General features: G+C 44.1%; 1 protein-coding gene across 1 annotated transcript in view; it reads left to right on the top strand.

Moving 5' to 3' along the window:
• Window positions 1-73: 73 nt before the first annotated feature.
• LOC100449800 (neuroblastoma breakpoint family member 3-like) overlaps window positions 74-20,512 on the top strand; it is a 43,567-nt gene continuing 23,128 nt past the window's right edge. Inside the window, exons 1-2 of the mRNA XM_063723844.1 lie at window positions 74-677; window positions 4,547-4,664. The gene's annotated coding sequence lies outside the window, so the exon portion shown is untranslated. The remainder of the gene's footprint in view (window positions 678-4,546; window positions 4,665-20,512) is intronic.

Raw genomic sequence — 20,512 nt, 5'->3', positions numbered from 1 at the left:
CTGCGGGTGGGGCACGCTGGCGCAGAACCAGAGGTAACCGGCTGTGCGGGCACCTACGGGTCTAGGAATTACTTGCAGGATGACCCTGCAGGGAGTGGCACGTGGAGTCCTATCGACCTCAGAGGCACTATCAGATTAGCCCTAGGAGGTCTGTCCGGGGGTCTCGGCGGCCTGCGCCAGTGGAGGGGCGGCACCTCCCCAGAAGCCGGGCTCCCAGCCCTACCGGCCCGCGAAGTGCCGCAGGGAGGGTGCGGTTTGGCTTGTCAGCACCCAGGGGCGTCACAAACCCTTTGTTGAACAGGGGATTTACCCCTCTTTGTGTGGCGTCACTTGATCAATAGTTGAGTTTCAGTGTGGCTAATAGTGTTAAAAACTGGCCGGGCGCGGTAGTTTACGCCTGTAATCCCAACACTTTGGGAGGCCGAGGCGGGCGGATCACCTTAGGTCAGGAGTTCAAGACCAGCTTAGCCAACATGGTGAAACCTTGTCTCTACTGATACAAAAATTAGCCGGGAGTGGTGGTGCGCGCCTGTAATCCCAGGAGACTGAGGCATGAGAATCGCTTGAACCCCGGAGACAGAGGTTGCAGTGAGCCGAGATCGCACCACTGCACTCCAGCCTGGGTGACAGTGAGACTCTGTCTCAAAAAAAAAAAAAAAAAAAAAGAAAAGAAAAAGGTTAAAAACTAAGTTTCCAAGGCATTATGCTGTGGTCCTTAAAAAGTCCTTTGGAAGAATTTTCTGGAATAAATTTAGAGAAAAGCTAAGTGTTTCCTAGGGGATGCTTACCAACTCCTCGCCCCTCCCCCCCGCCCCCTTTTATTTTAATTGTGTCTTAGGGTTAAATACAAACTACTAGCAGCTGTGGGTGGAAAAGAGCCCAATCCCAAACTCTGGGGTTTTCCTTTGTTCCCAAGGGAGGCCTTGGGAGGAATGAATGATCCCAAAGGAATGAGCAGACTTGGGGAATCCTCCAAGTGCCACCTCTGACTAATATTGGCGGTTGCCAGGAAAACCCAACTTGGATTTCAGCTATTACTTTCCCTGCAACCCTGGTGCTGACTATTCAAGGGGACAGCTCTTCAAGATCTTCCTGTATACAGTACTTCCCAGTCCCCAGGTCACAGTCACCAGTGGAGGAAATCTCGGATCCCTTTTGTTGCAGGAATTGCAATGCGACTTGGTTTAGAATGGGAATGCCTGGGTTTGCGTACCCCCACTCATCTGATTTCTTTATCTGGTCCACAGACCTTAGGGGTGCTTTAGTGTATGTGGTAGGCCTGGGAATTCAGGGATTAGAGAATCAGTCTCTTCCTCTGAAGAGTTCCAAGTACTGGGCGTTAGATAAGCAAACAATTAAAATCCAGTGTGCTTAGTGAATGGTAGAGGATACTATTGGATACTAGGAGAACACTGAGGAGGGGCTTCCAAGTCCTCTTGGAGTGGTCACAGAATAATTTCTGCAGGAAGCAACATTGGGTAGAAATTTAAAAACAACAGTAACACTTATTGTAACTTTTTAATCTGTACAAAGATTCCATTCTTAGAAGGCTTGGAAAATATATCAATGTATAAAAAATGATTTACAAATACATGAGCCGAAGATAAACATTTTCATATTTCTAGTCTTTTTATGTATATGTAACAAATATTTGCATAATTGTGATCATACTGATTATAAAATTAAGTACAGTCATTCACTGCATAACAATGTTTGAGCCAACGATGGATCACGTATTCAACACTGGTTCCATAAGATTATAATAGAGCTAAAAAAATTCCAGTTGCCTAGTGACCTTGTAGCTGTCTAGTGCAATACTTTACTCACGTGTTTGTGGTGATGCTGGTGTAAACAAACTACTGTGCTGCCAGTTGTATAAAAATACAGCACATACCAATTATGTGTAGTATGCAATACTTGATAATGGTAATAAATGACTATGTTACTGCATTATGTATTTACTACACTTACACTATACTTTTCATCATTATTTTAGAGTTTATTCCTTCTACTCATTAAAAAAACAGTAAAACTTAAAAAAAAAGTTTAAAAAACAGCCTCAGGCAGGTCTTTCAGGGGGTATTCCAGAAGAAGGCATTGTTATCATAGGAGATGTGTGTTTTTGCCCCAAAGACCTTTCAGTGGGACAAGATGTGGAAGTGAAAGACAGTGATATTGATGATCCTGACCCTGTGCAGGTCTAGGCTAATACGTGTGTTTGTGTCTTAGTTTGTGTGTGTGTGTGTGTGTGTGTGTGTGTCTGTCTTAGTTTTTAACAAAAAACTTAAAAAAATAAAAATTTTAAAAATAGAAAAAACTTACATAAGAAGGATATAAAGAAAGAAAATATTTTCCACAGCTGTATAATGTGTGCTTTAAGCTAAGTGTTATTACAAAAGAGTCAAACATTTAAAGAATTTACAAGTTAGGCTGGGTGCGGTGGCTCACACCTGTAATCCCAGCACTTTGGGAGGCCGAGGCGGGCGGATCACGAGGTCAACAGGTCAAGACCATCCTGGCCAACATGGTGAAACCCCTTATCTACGGAGAAAGAACTAGCCAGGCGTGGTGGCACGTGCCTGTAGTCCCAGCTACTTGGGAGGCTGAGGCAGGAGAATCGCTTGAACCCAGGAGGCGGAGGTTGCAGTGAGCCGAGATTGCGCCAGTGCACTCCAGCCTGGAGACAGAGTGAGACTCCATCTCAAAAAAAAAAAAAAAGAAAGAAAAAGAAAAGAAAAAGGAATTTCCAAGTTTATAACGTAAATTTACAGTAATCTAAGGTTAATTTATTATTATTATTTTGGTTTTTTGAGACAGGGACTCCCTCTGTCGCCCAGGCTGGAGCGTAGCAGTGTGATCTCTGTTCACTGCAACCTCCGCCTCCTGGGTTCAAGTGCTTCTTGTCCCTCAGCCACTTGAGTAGCTGGGATTGCAGGCATGTCCCACAGCGCCTGGCTAATTTTTGTTTTTTTGGTAGAGATGGGTTTTCACCATGTTGGCCAGGCTGGTCTCGAACTCTTGGCCTCATGTGATTCACCCATCTTGGCCTCCCAAAGTGCTGGGATTATAGGCATTAGCCACTGCATCTGGCTAGGTTAATTTATTATTGATAAAAGAAAAACTGTTTTAAACATAGTGTAGCCTTAAGTGTACAGTGCTTCTAAAGTCTACAGTAATGTACAGTAATGTCCTAGGTCCTCACATTCACTCACTACTCACTGATTCACCCAGAGCAACTTCCAGTCCTGCAAGTTCCATTCATGGTTAAGTGTCCTATATGTATAGCATTTTAAATCTTTTATACCATATTTTTACTACACTTTTTCCATGTTTAGATACACAAATACTTACCATTGTGTTGCAATTGCCTACAGTATGCTATTCAGGGTTGTAGCCTTGGAGCCCTCGACTGTACCATACAGCCTAGCTGTGTAGTAGACTATACTATCTAGGTTTGTTACAAGTACATTCTATGATGATTGCAGGATGAAATCATGTAAGGACACATTTCTCAGAATGTATCCTCATCATTAAGCGACACATGACTGTTTCTATTTTTGTCCCATACTCTTTTCTTTTGTTCTTACTCTTTCCTATGTTACTAAATACTTATCAGGATCATGTGTTTATTCATTTAAATCATTCTTTTCACCTTTTTATTTGACAAGTAACTGTTCAACTGTACTGTACTGTGGCTTCTCTTTTCTCTCTTCTCCAATCTTCCAGCAGAACTCTGAGGCCCTAGTGGGTGCATTTTCAGGAGGATGCTGCAGGGTTTCTAAAACATTGTGCTGAGTACTGGGAATACAGTGATGAAAATGGTCAGCACACCTTGCTCTTCCTGTCCTCATGTGGTTTCTTAATGATTCTGTGTACTAGCAGGTCCATAAAGCTTCAAGTATCAGCCATGCTTATAGTCTCTCTAGGAAAAGGGGCCCCAGGCAGTTCTTTCTCCGGGAAGTAGTTATACCTTTTCAACCACATGCATTCAGTGAAGCCAGCTCTGCTTCCCTAGAGAAAACTGATGGCACCAGGGACCAGTGCCTAAGCCCGAGCTGCCCAGCAAGGATAGTGTCTTAGCAGGAGGGTAGCCAACTGAATGGCCATTGGAGGAATGAGAGCAGAGGCCCCATCCATGTGGTCTCTGAAATGATGAGAAAGCAATGTTCAAATCTTCTACCATGGCTGAAGTAGGTTCCAATGTACAAAATGTTGGGAGCTGGAGAGATTGATCCACTAGTGAGGCAGTATTGGGAATTTTACCACTTCTCCATGTGGCACAGCCACAAAATCCTATTACCCTCAACTTTTTTGGGTTTGTGGCTGTGGCGCAGAAGGTGGGCTATCTACCAGAAATGTGTGTTCCTCTTTTCATAGTGTAGAGTTTTGGCCGCTCAGCTAGGGATTGTATTTCTACCACCTCATGCCCCTAGGTAGGACTATGTGACTAGCCACCAACACAATGGGACTGGAAGTGATATGTGTCACTTGCAGGCCAAGGCAGTAAAGAGGTGACTTTTCCATATTCTTTCTCTCCACCTGCCAGGACTCCAAGGCTCTAAGGATGGAAGAGTCATAGTTGGAAAGAGCCTGGGTACCTGAATCACTGTATGGAGGAAAATCACTTGCTGAGCAGGAACATCCTCATTGGACTAGCTATGTGGGTGAGAAAGAACCTTGGAATTTGAGTGTTTATTTGCTACAGCATAACCTTAACAAAGTGCTGGTATTGAGTGCTAGTATTTTTGGCTGCACATTTGAAAGGATTAATTTGCATGTGTACTAATTACACTATTATACTGATGACACCTCAGCATAGTGTCATTGTTTGAGCAGAACTACTTACTGCCCTGGTCACTCTCTTAGATACTTATGAAGCAAAGTTCTCACAGGTCTTAGCAAATGCATAGTGTCATTGTTTCTTGATGTGTATCAGGCTGTGCCCTGTACCACATGGAAACCTGTGAAAACCCAGCTCAACATTCTCTCTGCCCAGACACCATGTCAACAGCATGAATCATAGTTGTATAAACTTTACCTACAAATTGCAATACCTTGGGAAGGAATCTCAGCACTTCTTCCTGCCTCCTCAGTTGAGAATCACTGATTTACAGTGATCTGGTCAAGACTTTTTGCTGGCAATCCAAAAAGGAAGACAAACCAACCAACCCAGGTATGGCTGTATTAGTAGCCCCTAGATAGGGAAATCCTATAATTTGTTAAACATTTCCCATATTTTTTTGAACATTTAGGTTGTTTCTAATTTTTTACTGTCAAAGCTAAGTATATATCAAAGACTACTTTTGAATAAATATATTTGCCCACATGTTTGTTTCCTTATGATATGTTTCTATCAGGAGCTATCTTTTTTCATTTATTTATGTGGATTTTAAGGGACAAGTAGGAATAAGCCCCGTTCTGTGGGGGCAGACAGGAGGGAAAGGCATGTGCCTGATGGAGTTGTGAGGTAATATGTCTGTGCCAGGAACTGCCTGCTGTTCTGCATGAGGAGAGTGCAGCATCCTTTAGAGCCTTGGATGGGGATGAGTCTTGAGAGAAGGTGTCTTTCCTGGGGTGCCTGAGATATTCTGCTAAGGAGTTTCCTAAGGTAATAGGAGCCGCTGAAGAATGTGAAAAAGGGCATTATTAGCTGCATGGCTCTGGGCAATTCATTTCACCACTATGAACCTGGGTCTCCACCTATCTTCTGGGATGATGGAAAAGACTGAACCATCTAATGAACTTGAAGCCATCCAGCTCAGCAAGCAACAGGTTCTGGAAGGCAGATCCCTGCCTCCTCTGTGTGATCTCCCACTCTGTGGAGGGGCAGTGGTCAGGAAGCCAAACGGGGCTCTTCTGTTGTCCAGGGTTTCTAGTGTGTGTGATTCGTGAACGCCTTTCAGCAGACTTTTGTCTACGGGACTGGGAGGACTCCACCAAGGCTGTGCTTGCTGTGCTGACATATCTCTTGGAGCTGCAGAAGCTGAAGGAGTGTAGCTTTTTAATTTTTTTTTTTTTTAAACATAGGATAGCTGTTAGATTGGGGTTGAAAACCACCTGTCTTCTCCTACAGGTGAGCTGCAAATTCTAACAATTATCATCTATCAAATATTTACTGCATACCTACTAATTCCTGGCATGTTATGGGTCTTGGAGATACGTCAATGACTAAGACAAATTTCTGCACTCACAGGCCTTACATTATAGTGGGAAATGATGCAGGCAACCCCCAAAATGGAGCTTAGCCCACTGGGTTCTTGGCTTTGCCTAGGAAATTCAAGGGCAAGCCAGAGGTAGAAGAAAACAGCTTTAGTGAAGAGGCAGTGTTATAGCTCCATGACTACTCCTACAGAGCAGGGCTACCCAGTAGGCACAGAACAGCAGCTCAGGGCAGTTTTGCAGTCATATTTATATAACCCACTTTTAATTGCATGCAGATTAAGGGGTGGTTTATGCAGAAATTTCTAGGGAAAGGGTAGTAGCTTTTGGGTCATTGGGTCATTGCCATGGAAAGGGGTGGTAACTGCCCAGGTATTGCCATGGCAATGGTAAATTGACATGGCACACTAATGGGCATGTCTGATTGAAAGCTGCTTTTGCCCAAGCCCTGTTTTAGCTAGTCCTCAATCTGATCTGGTGTCTGAGCTCCGCCTCTGGCGTCAAGTCCCACCTTCTACCTCAGGAAGGCAAATAAAATAGAAATAGACGGGAAAATGAAACTAATACAAAAATTTGCTAAGTTTATAATGAGTGCCATCATGGGAAATCAAGAGTCTGAGTGGGAGAATTGAAGGGACCCATTTTAGGTAGGAAATCAGGAAAGACTTCTCTGAGAAGGGGATACTTAAAGCCAGACTTAGAGGAGGAAGAGAAACTAGGATTGCAAATAAAGGAGGGGTGGGAGGAAGTGTCCCAAGGGGAGGAAAAAGCCATGAAAAGGCCCAGAGATGAGGAGAAGCTGGGTCTGTTAGAGGAATTGAAAAACCACTAGTGTGTCTGAAGCAAGGCAGGTATGACATGGGATGAGGCCGAGAGGGAGTACAGCTGAGCTACAGGGATCTGGTCAACACTTTTTTGTTGGTAATGGAAAAAATAAAACAGCTATGTAATATAGTGGTTATAAGTGTAGGCTCTGAAATTTCAGACAGGCTTGGGAGGAAATCACATTTTCTCTGCCCCTCATTAGCTGTGTGATCTTGGACATGTCCTTTTCCAGGGAGAAGACAACTTACTCTGCACCTTCACTGAAGTGATCAGGCAGAACGGAATGCTAGCTTGTCTGAATCCCAGTGTTTGGCACTGGGGGAGAACTCTGCAAGACATGACCTGCCCATCATGGGCTGTGGTCTGCCAGAGTGATAGGGTGCATTTCTCCTTTCTTCATTAAAACTTGAGAGCAAGTGGTGTTCCAGGCAAACATTCGGATGCTGTGTCAAAGGGAAACAGTTACTGAAGCCACAGATACTCTTTGTTCATTGATGATACTGGAATGTGGCTGGGGAGAGCTCAGACCCACAGAAATTGGACTCTGTGGGACCCCAGTGACTCAAACCCCTTGTGAAATGCTGGCTGCTTGGTGTGAACTGACGCCTCAACAATGTTAGCAGCAGCTAGCTCTGGTGTTTCTGGGCAGTCCTATTGGCTGAAAGCTGGGGAGGCTGCCATAAGGCTTTCTGGAAATATTTAAAATGGACAATTTACTGGGAAAGGGTGTGTTCTTGCTTTGTAGCTAATGCTGTGGGACCCTCTGGTGGCCACAGTGGGAGTAGCTTGGCAGTGGGGTTTACTTTCTCTTGAGTGGAAAGGCAGGAAAGCCTTGGCTGGAAACCAGAGGATTGAATATGGGGCTGGAAAGATTACCTAGTTGGCTTGAGATGGAGGCTGTGATTTAGGTTGACATCCTACCCCATTTTCTCTTGCTTTTGGCAGCATTTCTCTGGGCTTGAGCAGTGAGAAAAGTAATGCTCTGTGTACAAGATGCCAAAAAAAAAAAAAAAAAAAGGTGAAAATAGGCTGTTAAGTTGAACTAGAACTAGTGTCTGGTACCATATGGACCAAAACCTCAGTTTGGGCATAGGATTCCACCAGTTTTATTGGTTGACTTTTAAGTGAATTCATTCCAACAGCTTTGAGCACAGATATTCTGAAAGCTGAAGTGCTTAGCTGGTGGAGGATGTACTGGCTAGTAATTAGTGAGGCATCTGTGAGGTCTTATATCATGTGACCAGTGTATGGTCATATGACCAACATATGGTCATTTGATATAAGAACACAAATGGGCTGGACGCGGTGGCTCATGCCTGTAATTTCAGCACTTTGGGAGGCCGAGGTAGGCAGATCCCTTGAGGTCAGGAGTTCAAGACCAGCCTGACCAACATAGTGAAACCCTGTCTCTACTAAAAATACAAAATTAGCTTGGTGTGGTGGCGCATGCGTGTAATCCCAGCTGCTTGAGAGGCTGAGGCAGGAGAATTGCTTGAACCCAGGAGGCGGAGGTTGCAGTGAGCCGAGGTCGCACCACTGCACTCCAGCCTGGAGACAGAGCAAGACTCTGTCAAAAACAAACAAACAAACAAACAAACAAACAAAAAACAAAAAACCCCCACAAACATACTCCAAGTCTTCTTTTTAAAAACTAACACAATAATTTTATATTCTACGAAGTTCTGTCTCGTATGTTACCTTATTTGTTTCTTATGATCACTCCAATAAATATTTTAGGTTGATTAGTGCTATGATTATAGTAATAATTTATTGTGGTTTACGTATATTATCTGTAAATCTAACAAAAGCCCTGTAAAATAGATACCCAGTCTGTTTTCAGATGTGGAAAGGAAGCTCAGAGAGGCTACATAACTTCCCTAAGGGCATTGATATAGTCCTATTGGAACCCAGATAAGCTTAGTCTCAAAGCCTCCCCTCTTGTCACCACCTGACTCTGCCTTACTCTTGGTAGAACCGCAGTGATGACAGCTGCTTGGGAACATAACCACAATCTGGGTAGGAACATGAGAAGTGTTCACAACCAGCACTGAGGTGAGGTAGCATGTGTGGCCAGTGCTGCATGGGGGACTTCAGAACAGCAGGCTCCCTCTTGGCTGGACTCTTAAGAATAACTTCATGGGTGACATAGGATTTGAAGTGAGCTTTGCAGGTTGGGTCAGATTTGATAGGCTTGATTGAGCATATGGGACAGGAGCTGAGAGAAGAGTAGTCCTGGGGGAGGAGTAACACGAGGGAAGATGCCGAGGGGAGTATGCACAGGTCACACTGGAGGAACAGCAAGAGTGGCTAGAAAGAGGGATTGGGTGAGGGATGAGGGCTAGATTATTGATGCTTTTGAATTCCAGCCTAAAAACTTAAATGGTAGACACAGTGAAATCATAGAGGGAGGAACCACGGCCAGCTGTGGAGGAGAGAGCAGCTGTGATGTGAGAATGGGGTGGAGCTGGGAGAAAATGAGGGCCAGGAGATGAGGGAGGCCCACCCGGGAATGATGGTGGCAAGCGTGCATGAGAAGGTACAGATTTGAGAGAAAGAACAGGAAGAATCTGCAGGCTGCTGCTACTGAGCTCTTGGCCATAGGGAGAAGAAGGAGCAGAACTGCCTAGAAGTTTTCAGACCTGGACACCTTGTGCTCTGGTGCCTGCCAAATGCAGGGAGGAGCACTGGTTTGGGAAGGAAGGTGCAGACTAAGCTGCTAAGCTGCTGGTGGGTTTCCTTAGGTGAAAACAACCTGCTTTGTGATTAGTCTTAAGTTGTTTGCCCCACCCCTGATGTGGTGACCTGCAAGGAAGGGTGTGTAGACACTGGTTCTCTCAGTTGTTGGTTCATAGATAACTCTTTCCTGGGCAACACTCTATGGCTCCCTGCACAGCTCACAGTCAGGCTGGAACTCTGGCAGGATGCCTGGCTCCAGCATAGTTTTCCCCAGCCAGGCTCAGCCATCTAGTTGTGAGGGCATTAGATTGGGAGTCTGTCATTTGGCTGTAGCTGCTGGGCTGGGTGCTGTGGGGAATGCACAGATGAAGGCAGCATGGTCTTTCCGTTTGAAGAATTCACACTCCAGGTGAGGAGACAAGTGGTGATGGAAGGCAGTGAAGGGAGGCCAGAAGGTAGACATACTGGCTGGGGACAGATTGTAGGACCAGATAGCCACTAGGATTTGGCCAGATGTGATTTCCACCATGAAGCCTCCCCACCCTCACCTAGACCGGGGTTGGGTGTTGCTCCCTTAGCCTCTTGTGGCCCTTATCATAGAGTAGGGCCTATCTGCCTATTTGTCTCCCTTGATGCTTGTTGTCTCCCTTGATGCTTGTTGGTTCCTTGGGGAGAGATTTCTCTTGGTGTGTTGTGTGTTCTGAGCAGAGTATGCTCTCAGTGGATTTTGGCAGGAACCATAAATCGGTGATCAACACAGGGTGATAAGAAGAGTTGTCCTGAGGCATCTGAGGAAGGGAAGAGTGCCATGATGGAAATGTCCCTATAGCCCACGTCAGCCTGAGCGTGCTCAGTTTCTCTTTTTTGAAAAACATGACAAAATTTATCATCTATTCCAGCAAAAAATGAGTTAAAATGTTTTAAAACACATTCAGACTTTTTAGCTTAATCTGTTCATAAACCATAACAGTAAATACATTATCCGTGACTGTTGTGAAGGTCTATTCCTGATAGAAAAGCTTCCTGGTGTGAGACACCTGTCCATCACCTTGACCCGACACATGATCATGCATATTTTTCTTGTTACTGTTTCATGGTAGCAGCTGTGGTGAAGTGGAAGGCAGATTAGACAATCGATTTGAGCTCTGGTTCTCTCATTCATTAGCTTTGTGACCTAAGGCAAGTCACTTAACCTCCCTGCACATATTTCTTCATATTCAAAATGAATATGAATATATATATATATAATAACGACTATTTGAGAAACCCATTATATTTTACAAATCCATTTTTTTGGTATACAGATGTTCCGAAGCTTATGATGGGGTTATGTCCAGGTAAACTCATGATAAGTTGAAAGTATCGTAAATTGAAAATCCAGCCCAGAGACTTTTTGGTAAAAGAATCACCAATACTTAAAGTCTGAAACTTTGTGGTTGTGTATTGCTTCTGCAACATCAGAAAGTCAAAAAGTCTCGTTAAGTTGAACCATTGTAGGTTAGGGATTGTCTGTATTTATTCAGGTACTTGCTGAGTGCCAGCTGTATGCCTGGCACTACCTAAACACTGTGGATACAGAAATAAAGATACAGTCCCTGCCTTTGGGAATCCCAGTCTAACAGGGCAGGAAGACAAATAGAGCAACACTTACTTCTTATTATCATGGCCGAGGTGACTCTGATTGTTGCTGGAGTGCAAAACAGAAAGCAGAGATATCTGGAGCTTACGGGGTGTTAGGGAGGCTTCCTGGAGGAGGAGGTACTTAAAGAAAATCTTGACAGAAAAGTAAGAGCCAGTCAAGGAAGGTGAGGAAAATGAAGTAAGGGAGAAGCCCCTGGAGAAATACAGATGATTTGGAGGTTTGTAGGTGTGTGGGGTGTGTGTTCAGAGGCTGCAGGAGATCAGGACATGGAAACCACAAAGGGCCAGATCACTAAGAGCCTCCGATGCTGAGTAAAGACATTTGAGCCTTATTTTGAGTATGGTGAGGAGACATTGAAAGTTTAACACTTATATATTTATATTTCTGATTATAAAGTTACTGAGTATCCACTGAGAGAAAAATGAAAAATACAGAAACATATAAAGAAAAAAAGGATATCCAGAGACAACCATTGTGCATATTTTGGTAAATACACTTGGTGATATATATATAGCACTATAGCTCCATAGCTATAGATATGGCCATATGTCTATATCACCAAATATCTACCTATCTGTATATAGATATAAATAGATATCCTGGCTACTTAAGGTGTAGTCTGAAGTGACATGGTTCACCTGCCAGTATAATGGTTTAAGAGACTGGCCACTTTTGAAAGTCCCTCATGTCTCTCATTCCAATATCTTCTAGGGTTAAAAATTTATAGGCCACAGTTGAATAATTCTTGGTTACCCAGGACCTTGTGGCGGATGCCTTCTTTCACTGAGCATTCATGGGGCGCCTATAAGGTGCCAGACTCTACTCTGTGATAGGGATCCCATTGTAAGCAAATCTCAGGTCACTGCCCCATGGAGCCCACCTCTGTAGGGATCGAAAGTGGGCAGAGATATAGGGGCACAGCCAGTTTGTGTCCTTCCCCGGTGCGTGCCTGCTGGGTCCTGGGGGACTGGAAGCAAGTGCAAGCAGTGAAATGCTGTGAAGCGAGGCATTAGCTGGGCATGGTGGCACATGCCTGTGGTCCCAGCTCCTCAGGAGGCTGAGGTGGGAGGATCACCTGAGCTTGGGAAGTTGAGGCTGCAGTGAACCAAGATAGTGCCACTGCACTCCAGCATGGGTGACACAGTGAGACCTCGTCTTAAAAAAAAAAAAGAGGCAAATGGATGACTCCAGACCTAGGGGCTGAGGCCCCCCCTGCAGCGGGGCAGCTTCTGAGGCAGGTGAGGAGCAGCAGGGAAAGTCGTGGCCTGGTGTTCCCTGTCACAGTGCCCCAACTCATTCCTGTGGATGTCCAAACTTGCCCAAAGGCAAAACTCAATGTCTCTGGCTCCAGTCGATTTTGAATGTGTTTCAGAGGAGTATAGAGGGGTTGGGGAGCCCCCTCTCATCGTATGGTAAACAGTATATGGTTTAACATTATTGTGTCTCTGTGCTATAATTGGTTAGCACGTGGCTGTTTATGGAAAATACTGGTAGTTTAAGCCCACCACGATGTTCTAGCCTTCACTCAAGTTTATCTTCCTTCTCTCCCTTCCCTTTCTTCCCTTCCTTCCTTTCCTTTCTTTCCCTTCTTCTTTCCCTTCCTCCCTTCCCTAACCTTTCCTTTCTTCCCTACCTCCTTTTATTTCCTTCCCCTTCCCCCTTTCCTTCCTTGACCACTCTGCAATGAAACCTAAGCTTTTTTTTTCTGGCTTCTGATTCTCTCTCAAAATTTACCAGTCTCTGGAGCCGCTTGTGTCTTTAAGCAGAGAGATCATCCTATAGCCCTCAGCTCTTCCCAGCCTCCTTCTCCTTTGATCTCTGGGCATCGCTGGGGCAGCTGCTGAGTCTCAGGGGTTCCTAGTCTTCACCAAGTTCTGCCCTGAGATGGTTTCTCCCTGTCCTTACCAGAAGCCTGTGCTGTCTGGAGCACTGAGGCTGTCTCCAGCTAACTGATCTGCTCTCTGGATTTCAGGGACACCCACAGGGCCAGAGGTTGAAGGCATAGGCGTTGATATCTCCAACTGTTCTGACTCCAGGTTGGTGCACCTCAACGCCCAGTATTAACCACATAATAACAGGATGCCACCAAAATTTTGATTTGGGGCTGTTGCATCCTAACTTTAATAAAATTTAATAGACTTTATTTTTTAGAGTAGTTCTAGGTTTACAGATAGATTGAGCAGATAGTATAGGGAATTCCCCTATTCTCCCTTGTCCCCTAGCACACCATTTCCTCTATCATCAGTATCGTGCATCAGTGTGATACATTTTTACAATGATTAATCAATATTGATACATCATTATTAACTAAACTCTGTAGTTTATATTAGGGTTCATTCTTTGAGTTTTACAGTTCTATGGGTTTTAACAATTACCTAATGTCATGAATCCCCAGTACAGTATCACACAGAATAGTTTCACTGCTGAAAACCTCCTTGTATTCAACTCAATTCATCCCTCCTCCACGCTTGGCAATCACTGATCATTTTACTATCTCTACCATTTTGACTTTCCTGGAATGTCCTAGTGTTGGAATCATACAGTGTATAGTTTTTAGACTAGTTTCTTCCTAGCATTATGTATTTAAAGTTCCTCCATGTTTTTTCATGGCTTGATAGCTCATTTCTTTTTACCACTGAATAATATTCTATTGTACAGATATACCACAGTTTGTTTAGCCATTCACTTAGTGAAGGACATTTTGGTTACTTCCAATTTTTGACAAGTATGAGTAAAACTGTTCTAAATACTTGGATGCGAGTTTTTTGAGTAAACATGTTTTCACATTACTTTGGTAAATACCTAAAACTGCCATTGCTGGATTATATTGCAATACTATGTTTAGCGTTGTAAAAAAAAACCTGCCAAACTGTTTTCCAAAGTGACTACCATTTTGCATTTCCACTAGCAATGAATGAGAGTTCCTGTTGCTCTGCATCTTTGACAGCCTTTGGTATTGTCCCTTCTTTGGATTTTAGCCATTCTATTAGGTGTATAGTGGTATCTCATTGTTTTAATATGCAATTTCCTAGTGACAAATGATTTTGAGCATCTTTTTCATATGCTTATTTGCCATCCATATATCTTTTCCGGTGAAGTGTCCAGATCTTTTGCCTATTTTTAAATTGGGTTGTTTGCTTTTTTATTATTGAGTTTTAAGAGTTCTTTATATGTTTTGGACACCAGTCTTTCATCAAATCTGTATTTTGCAAATATTTTTCCCAGACTATAACGTGTTTATTCATTCTCCTAACAGTGTCTTTCACAAAGCAGTTTTTAATTTTAATGAAGTTCAACTTATCAATTTTTTGTTTCCTGGATTGTGCTTTTGGCATTGTATCTAAGAAGTCATCACCATACCCAAAGTCACCTAGATTTTCCCCTATGTTATTGTCTAGGAGTCTTACAGTGTTTTCTTTTTTTTTTTTTTTTGGAGACAGAATCTTGCTCACCCAGGCTGGAGTGCAGTGGTGCGATCACGGCTCACTGCAACCTCTGCCTCCCGGGTTCAAGCAATTTTCCTGTCTCAGCCTCCTGAGTAGCTAGGATTACAGGCGTGCGCCAACATGCCCAGCTAATTTTTGTATTTTTAGTAGAGACGGGGTTTCACCATGTTGGCCAGGCTAGTCTTGAACTCCTGATCTCGTGATCCGCCTGGCTTGGCCTCCCAAAGTGCTAGGATTACAGGTGTTAGCCACTGCGCCCGGCCCAAGTCTTACAGTTTTGCACCTTACATTCAGGTGTAAGATCCATTTAGTGAAAGGTGTAAAATCTGTGCCTAGATTTATTTATTTTTCGCATGTGGATGTCTGGTCATTCTAGCACCATTTGTTGAAAGTACTATCCTTGCCCTGTTAAATTGCCTTTGTGCCTTTCTCAAAGATCAGTTGACTATTTATGTATGACTATTTCTGAGCTCTGTATTCTTTTCCAGTGACCTATTTGTCTGTTTTTTCTTTCTTCACCAATTCCACACTGTTTTGGTTACTTTAGCTTTATAATTAGTACTGAAATTGGCAGTGTCAGTTCTCTGGGGATTTTTCTGATCTTTACTATGAATACCTGGTTGGGCTCCTGGTGGTAAAACTTAGAAAAGTGTGAGTTCCCTCTAAGTCTGAGCCCCAAGTTTTTAATGCTCAAGCCAGGCCACCCTCAGCTTCTAGAAATCTGTCAGTATCATTTATGTGCTCCTTCCAGTTGCTGGCTTCAGCATGTTCTCTTCCTGCTAACCTCTGATTCCCTGTATTTGCCTGTCTTTTTAGTTTTTAGGGTGGCAATTTGCCCTGTGACCTCTCCTCTAGTCCATCTAAGAAGGGTTGATAATTTTCAGTTTGTTGAGCTTTTTTCTTGTTGTTAGGACAAGTGGTGACTTCCTAACTCTTTACATGTTGGAGTAGAAACCGGAAATTTCATTTAAAAAATTACTTGTAATAAAAGTTACTAATTGTAAATGTAGAATTTAATCATTTAAGTTGATATACAGAATTTTGCAGTCATCACCTCAGTCCCCTCTTAGAATACATTTCTTACCTTCCCAAATTCTCCAGAGCCTCTTTGCGGTCATTTTCTAATCCCTGGTCACCATGACGGAGCCTGAACAAAATAAAAATTTGGAAAACAGACAACATTAAATTTAAACTTTTATTAGATTGGAATTTTATGTAATGGACCATTGTCTTACTTTTGTGGCAACTAGAAGAGATATTGTATTCTAAGGACTTTCTTTGGGGGAACTTAATAGTAGTCCTGTTTATTGCTGTCCTTGAATTGGTTAATTCGTGCTGGTGACTGATAGTTGCTATCAGACCTTATCTGGTGAGCACAAGTGAAAGAGCTAAAAAAAAAATCTTCTATTAGAAATGTAGATGATGAATTTACAGATAATGTTATGTGGAGTTAAGTATTTTTTTTTTTTTTTGAGACAGAGTTTTGCTCTTGTTGCCCAGGCTGGCGTGCAATGGCACAATCTTGGCTTACTGCAACCTCCGCCTCCCGGGTTCAAGGGATTCTCCTGCTTCAGCCTCTGGAGTAGCTGGGATTACAGATATGCGCCACCATGACCTGCTAATTTTGTATTTTTAGTAGAGACGGGGTTTCTCCATGTTGGTCCGGCTGGTCTTGAACTCCCAACCTCAGGTGATCCACCCACCTCAGCCTTCTAAAGTGCTGGGATTACAGGCGTAAGCCACCGTGCCTGGCCAGGAATTAAGTATTTTACCATCTTTTTTCTTTCAGAAATTTGGTTGGTAACATTGAAGAGACACTCCTCACCTGCCTGAAATGCCCTTCATTATCTTTTCAGGTTGCAAGGGCTCTGGAACAGCCCTTGCAGTACTCACATAAAGCTGAGTATAACATTTTACTGTAGTCCTGTGCTTTTTTACTTTTTTGTGCTTACAAGGATTAGCATACATGTATGTGAAAATATAAAATCAAGAGTAGAAGCCAGGCACGGTGGCTCACACCTGTAATCTCAGCACTTTGGGAGGCTGAGGCAGGTGGATCACAAGGTCAGGAGTTCAAGACCAGCCTGGCCAAGATGGTAAAACTCCATCTCTACTAAAAATACAAAAAATTAGATGAGCGTGGTGGTGGGTGCCTGTAATCTCAGCTACTCGGGAGGCTGAGGCAGAGAATTGCTTGAGTCAGGGAGGCAGAGGTTGCAGTGAGCTGGGTTTGCACCACTGCACTCCAGCCTGGGCGACAAAGCGAGACTCCATCTCAAAGAAAAAAAGAGTAGAGATAGGCATCTGTAACTAGTTTTCTGTTGCTGCCTATTAACACATTATAACAAGTTAGTGGTTTGAAACCACAGAAATCAGGAATGAAGTGATTGGGTTCTCTGATCAGGGTCTTAGGAGGCTGAAATCCAGTTATGGGTTGCCTGTGCTTTCATCTAGAGCTCAGGCTACTCTTCCAAGTTCACTACAGATGTATTGGCAGAATTCATCTTCTTGTGGTTGGAGGACTGAGATCCCTTTTTCTGTGCTGGCTCTCAGCCAGGAGACACCCTGATTCCAGAGGCCACCTGCATTCTTTCTCCCTTGGCCTTTCCCACCATACAACCAACAACAGCTCACGGAATTCTTCTCAAGCTCCCATCCTCTCTGACTTTGTCTTCTCCTACCCACTAGAGAAAGCTCTGGCACTTATGGAGTGATGTGATGAGATCTGGCCTACTCAGGAAAGCTCAGCCTTTGTATTAGTATGTTCTTGCAATGCTATAATTAACTACCTGAGACTGGGTAATTTATAAAGAAAAGAGGTTTAATTGGCTCATGGTTCTGTGGACTGTACAGGCTTCTGCTTCTGGGGAGGCCTCAGGAAACTTACAATCATGGCAGAAGCAGGAGAGAGAGAGAGAAGGCGGAAGTGCTACACACTTTTAAACAACCAGAACTCATGGAAACTATCATGAGACACCACTTGGGGCGTGGTGCTAAACCATTAGAAACCACCCCCATGATCTAATAACCTCCTGCCAGGCCCCACCTCTAACATTCAGGATCACAATTCAACATGAGATTTGGGTGGGGACACAGAGCCAAAGCATATCACTCTTTAAAGTCATATAATTGCCATGTAACAACATGATTACAGGAATGATGCCTCACCACCTTAACAGGTTCCAGAGAGAAGGGGACAGCTGTTTGGAGACCATTTTAGAAATTCTGCCTATCACAGTTCAACTTCTCGTCCCCAGACATTCATGTTTCTCCTAGATGCAAAATACATTCATCCTCTCACCTAAGGTTCCCGAGTTTCATGTCATTAATGCATTAGTTCAAAGGGAAAAATGTCATGTAGATCTTATCTGATCAAAAGTTTAAAATCTCATCTAAATCATCTACACCAAGTGTGAATGAGGCTTCTGAGGGTGTCCATTAAGTACAGATCCTTTTTTTTTTTTTTTGAGGGAGTCTCGCTCTGTTGCCCATGCTGGAGTGCAGCGGCACAACCTTGCCTCACTGCAACCTCTGCCTCCTAGGTTCAAGCAATTCTCTTGCTTTAGCCTCCCGAGAAGCTCGGATTACAGGCATGTCCACCACACCCAGCTAAGTTTTTTTGTATTTTTAGTAGACATGGGGTTTTGCCCTGTTGGCCAGGATGGTCTCCAACTCCTGACCTCAGGGGATCTGTCTGCCTTGGCCTCCCAAAGTGCTAGGATTACAGGCATAGGCCACTGCACCCAGCCCAAGTACAAATCCTTGACATAATTCCCTTACCTCTGCTGAGCTGTGAAATTGAACAAAGCTTATCTGCCCTCAACGTGCAATGGTAGGACAGTCATAGAATAACAATGCTAGTGATTCTTGTTCAAAAACAGGGAAAGTGGAAGGAACAAAGTCACTGATCCAAAACCATTTTGAAATGGGGCTGAGCAAAATCCAGCAGGAATTTCTTGATTAGGATCCACAGCCTGGAACTAACCCTCTATCTGTGACATGGGGCTTTGCCTCTGGGCTCTGCATTTCTTTCTATCTTTATTCAAATCATTTTATTCTCCTTCTCCTTGAACTCCTTTGGTTCTTCACCTTTCTCCTTATGGCAGCATCCTCCCCTTAACGGTGCATCCTCTCTAGCAGAATTGGTCAGATATTGCCCATGTCACGGTCCTGACCATCTCCACGTGGGGCTGTCCTCGTGACCCCCTGCTCCTTTGGGACCCTGTTCGCTGACCTGACCACTCTCAGTCATGATTGCTTTCAGCTGATCTGGCTGGCTTAGAAGAAAACCTAGGACTGTAGAGTCCCAGAACCAATCTCTGCCCTTCAAGAGAGGAAGAAAGTAACAGGGATCTTCATCAAGAAATGACCTACATGAGGGCCTGGACTCTCCAGCAGTTACAGCAGTTACAGCAGAGGAAAGTTTCTGAAGCAGAATGGAGGGGCTGAGATCCCAGGCCGGGAAAGCAGGATTGTGTCAAGCACTATTTAATCCTTATGTGCTCCCTGCCCCGATCTACCAACCAGCAAATGACAACTGACCGCGTATAAATACTAGGACTACAGAACCGTGATAAAGATTTGTCCAAGGAAAGGCCCTTTCACTATTTTTGCTTTCACAGTGGAAATTGCTATTTTTGATCCAAAGTTTTCTGAAACGCGGCAGTGAGCTCCTGGAGGGTGAATTAGGTGCTTTGGACAGGGACGCTGAGGCCAAGGCTTGTGTGGTCGATCTGCTGCCACCATGCGGTGAGGGAGCCTGGGAGCGTCTTAGTCTTTCTTGGCTTCACTTTCCTTGTCAGTAAGGTAGGGGCTTATTGTTCTCTCTGAGGTCCCTTCCTGCTGTGTTTTCTCTGAGTGTCTGAAGAATGGAGATGGTTTTTAATGCTGCCCATGACCTGCAGCTGAGACCTGCCTCTATGTGTCTCCTGCAGAAGCCTGAGCTGAGTCCACACCCTGGAAGCCCAGAAGTGAGGGAACAGGTGGAAGAAAGAAAGTCAGCAGGTTTAGGGGATGAGAATAACCACAAAGGACAAGCCATTGGTAAATGAAAACCAAAGAAGGGGAGAATACGGACAAATTGGGTCAGAGGCTTCAGGGGAAATGGGCAATGCCCATCATCATCCAGACCCTCAGGGAGCAGCGTGAGCTGAGCAGTGGGGACTGAGAGAGAATCTTACTCTCTTGGCTCAGAGCTGGTTTATAGTGAGGGGCAGCAGCAACTTCAAGAGGGGGAGGATGCGACCATGAGCCCCCGCCCCAGACCCAGGAGCCTTGACCTTGGGGCTGCCGTAGCAGTGGTTGCTCTTCAGGTCAGTGTGGGCTAGAGGGAATAACCAGGCTGGGAGAAGGTTTGGAGACATCCATTCTTACATTAAACAGGTCTGCCCTAGGTCACATGCCAGAGTAAGTGTCCCTTGCTTGTATATGAAGCAGTGATACTAATAATCTTCTTCTTTCTTTACAGTTGAGGGAGGTTTCTCATAAATATTTATTGGTTATTTAATTTTCTTTATATTGTGCTAAGCACTTGGGATTCAGATATTTAATGTCCCTCCAAAGGAACTCAAGCCAGTGAGTGGGAGAACACAAGCAGATCATTTCAAAAAATATGGTAGTTCTACCACACTGAGGTGTTATGGCAGCCCAGAGGATGGGAGGGTATGTCAAAGGACATTGCTCCTAATGACAAGGGGAACCATAAGAGAAAATTTTCAGGACAGACCAGTCTTCCTCTAAGCTTCCACAGGGGAGGATCCTGGGG

The sequence above is a fragment of the Pongo abelii genome, chromosome 1, assembly GCF_028885655.2.
Source record: "Pongo abelii isolate AG06213 chromosome 1, NHGRI_mPonAbe1-v2.0_pri, whole genome shotgun sequence".
NCBI classification, from domain to species: Eukaryota; Metazoa; Chordata; class Mammalia; order Primates; family Hominidae; genus Pongo; species Pongo abelii.
This window is presented reverse-complemented; position numbering and strand designations above follow the sequence as displayed.